Source organism: Aedes aegypti, chromosome 2, assembly GCF_002204515.2.
Source record: "Aedes aegypti strain LVP_AGWG chromosome 2, AaegL5.0 Primary Assembly, whole genome shotgun sequence".
NCBI classification, from domain to species: domain Eukaryota; kingdom Metazoa; phylum Arthropoda; class Insecta; order Diptera; family Culicidae; genus Aedes; species Aedes aegypti.
The window spans coordinates 275452116-275455845 of NC_035108.1; the positions used below are offsets into that span (position 1 = coordinate 275452116).

The 3730-nt window shown below is 35.5% G+C and overlaps 1 long non-coding RNA gene across 1 annotated transcript; it reads right to left on the bottom strand.

The window, feature by feature from the left end:
- Nucleotides 1-441: 441 nt before the first annotated feature.
- Nucleotides 442-736, bottom strand: LOC110675669. Its single transcript, XR_002499699.1, has 2 exons — nt 695-736; nt 442-624 (listed from the first exon to the last, which is right to left on the bottom strand). It is a non-coding gene; the product is annotated as an uncharacterized LOC110675669 (long non-coding RNA).
- Between the last annotated feature and the right edge of the window lie 2994 nt (nt 737-3730).

Sequence of the window (3730 nt, forward strand, 5' to 3'; positions counted from 1 at the left end):
TGAATAGTCCTGGTCAGGGTGTCCATTCAAAATCAGTTTTTCAATTCCCGGATTAGCATTAGCATTAAGGCCCAAGGAAAAATGGAGCACAAACATGAAAAAGCAGTTTTCGCCGTTAAAATAAAAAAAAAACAAAAACACAACTGTTTTATTTGCAAAATAGAAAGGCTGTGTGTTTTTATTTTATTCGATTTGTGGATTTAATGGGCGAAAACTGCTTTTTTATTTTTGACAAATTTTGCTTTATTTTTTCTTGCACCTTAAGCATTTCGCACAAATTCGTAAGTGGTACAGTCCTATGAGGGTTGCATCCTTCCCGTCCTTTATAACAGAAAGTTCTTAAATTCTGATCAATTTGCCTTCAGTATACAAATACGTCGAACGAAAACATTCAACTTACCAAACTTTTTTCACCTTCCAGGATGCTTTTTTCCTTCAGTAAAAGTTTAATTAGGTCATCCTTCTGTTCCACAGTTTTACATAAAAACGCTATCTTATTGGTTTCCTCAGTAATTTCACGATGCAGACCAGCTGCATAATCAACAACTTCTGTTGGAGAAGTAACGTCGATTTTTCCTAATTCACATTTTTTTTCCTCGACTTTTGTTCGATTCATTCTAATGCCTTAAATATCGAAACATTAAATTATGTAAATTATTAATAAAATTCTAACATTTTTGTTGTTGACATTTACCACAATTACACACGCAGAAACTTGAGTGCCTGTAAACAATTTTCTCAATTTATTCATCAAATTATGTAAACGAAAAATACACAAATGATCAATCAAAAAAAAAAATATTAATATTTTTAAACGGCCATAAATTATCGAAACAAACAAATAAACCGAAAAACGAATAAAAGAAACCACATACCTGATAGCTGTAGGCCAAAACACTTACAACGTTGAAACTTCTGTAGAACAAAACGCTTTTTTTTACTATCTATTTGTTCTCCAGTGCACACTACTGACCCGAACTGACCTCCTGAATGCTTTTTGTTGGTCGTTCACACAGGTCAAACAACTTTAGCGTCCTTTTGGTGATCAAAAAACAATGGTGGATACCTGAATCACACTCAGCACAAACTAGCAGATCACTAAACCCTTTCAAATACGTGATGTGCGCTGTATTAAACTTGCTGGAAACAGCACAAACGATTAAACTTTTCAATAATCTCAAACTTTCTGCAGAGCAATTAGGCAATAAAACGATTATCGCACCACACGTTGTTACCTATGTGATAGGTCACAATCCAGATTTGCTTTTTTGTATTTTTTCTTTTTGTTTTTTTTTATATATTTTTCTTTTTTTTTTGTAAATATTCATACTTTGTTTATATTTTTATAATTTTGTAAATACCCCTAAATTTGTAAATAATTATGCTTTAACTCTAGTTTAAATGTAAATAACCTAATATGTAAATAATATTCCTATATTCCCTATCCCAAGATACCAGTTACCCTCAATATAAATAAAAATGAATTAAAAAAAATGAATTTGTAAATAGAAATAATTTAAATTTGAATTTTATACCCATCCAACTAAACCCCTGGTATCCCATCATCAAAATTCTTCCCATCCATATATGCACTGATGAATGGCGCTCAGTACCAACTGTGCGAAGACAAATCCCTCCCGGGAAATGTTCTACCATTTGGTTTTGCTGCATCATCAAGTCCTATAAAAAGGATATGCAGGCCCAAGAAAGGATCTTTTTCGGTAACAAAATTCCGACAGTTAAAATCGTCCGTTACTTTCAACTTTTCTCGCATTCCATAGGAAAAAAAATCCTACAAGTATTTGTCGTGAGTGATCAAGCGACGCAACCGTTAATTATCATTGGTGCCAAGTGTTTAACGGAGTGGTTGAAGATACCGAGAAGTGCCCGAGTGGTTTGAACGAAGCATCGGTGGTATTGAAGAGCGGCTGGAGAAATCCCTAGCTAGGACGCTAATAGGACGAAATCTACCTAATCCGTCCGTAGCTAGAATCATCGCCTCCCCGGACCCGACCCGGCAGTCGACTTCGAGCTGAAAGGTAGACGAATCGGTCTTCGACAGGTCCTAAAGTCCAATAACCCAGCAACCGCTGTGGTCAGGTGATATTTAACTTGTGCATCCTTTACTTCCCTCAAAACTCCCTCACAATATTGTATATATTAAATAAATTAATGATTTGAAATTTGAATTTGAAAATACAGTGTTAAAGCTAAATTATTTATTTTACGTGCAATTCCCTTCCCCCCTTTAGTGGTGACAGAATTGAAGTCGCGAAACAAGTGTGGGTTGTGAGTCCGCCCCAGTAATGATTCTCCCGGATAGACCCTGAGAGGGCTTAAGTGTAAATAGTTTTGAAAATTTGCCTATTAATTAGTTGTTTTAAATTTTGAATTGAAGTTTTTTGAAGTTTTTTCAAAGTGTTAATTTTCTTTAGTTTTCTTGGTGTAGTTCTTTTCTTATTATTTTTATTCTTAAAATTTATATTGAAATTACAAAGTGAATTAGTAGAATAGTAAGAAAATATAACAACGTGATCAACCCCACTTGAGGTGATCTGTAAGCGATAGATTAATATTGCACTTTGGCGGCAAATTCTTTGCACCACTAATTGCTCCAAACTCACTGCACACCGCGTGGAACGAATTTAAACGACATCACTCGCGAGTCGCGGAAAATGCTATGCGAAACCCGTTTTAAAATCAAAATTTTCACCTCGTTCGTCAATGAACTAACCGAGGGATTTAATATAAAAGAGGTTCCGGTACCGAGGGAAGAAGTACACCGAGATATGTTCTTCTATGCACGCTCAAACTTTGACTGAGCATCTCTTTATTAGATCGTCCAAACGAACATATCTACAGTTCGGTGGTCGCAGGGCTGGTAAGCTCGTGTTGCGTTAAATACTGATACAACACCATGTTTCCGTCAAGATAAGCTTAAACGAAATGTTCTGTATGTAGTTCTTAAGAAACTAAAGAACTTCATTAAATATTAAGATTTCTTTGATAAATTTCTTGCAAGATTCATCCACAAATTATTACCAGATTTTAAAATAAAACATTTTAACCTTCCAGATATTTCAAAAACAGCAAAGGTCATGTATCAACTAAAGAAACGCAGCAGATGATTGAGAAAACCATACTAGCCTTAACAACAGTTTTTTTCAAATCCAAGAACATGTACTAGAGTAATTATAGGAAATAAATGATAACGTCAAGAGGGATTAGTACTTAAACTCTACAGGATGTTTTCTTCCAATAAAAATAAGTCTGAGCCCATGCTCCTTATTTTGAGAGTTCTAAATTCTGATCACGTGGTTTATGAGGAGCTCCTGACTTGGGTAGTGTACATAGATTAGGGCCTTCTTTAGCCGAGTGATTAGAGTCCACGGCTACAAAGCAAAACCAAGCAAAAGGTGGCTAGGTTCAATTCCCGGTCGGTCCAGGATCTTTTCGTAATGGAAATTTCCTTGACTTCCCTAGGCATAGAGTATCATCGTACCTGCCACACGATATACGAATGCGAAAATGGCAACTTTGGCAAAGAAAGCTCCTGGTTAATAACTGTGGAAATGCTTATAAGAACACTAAGCCGAGGAGCAGGCTATGCCCCAGTGAGGACGTAATGCCAAGAAGAAGAAGAAGTAGAAGAAGAATAAGAAGCAGAAGAAGAAGAACACATATTACAGTATTATATTGTTCAACTGATATTTTGTCAAACTTTGTTTAA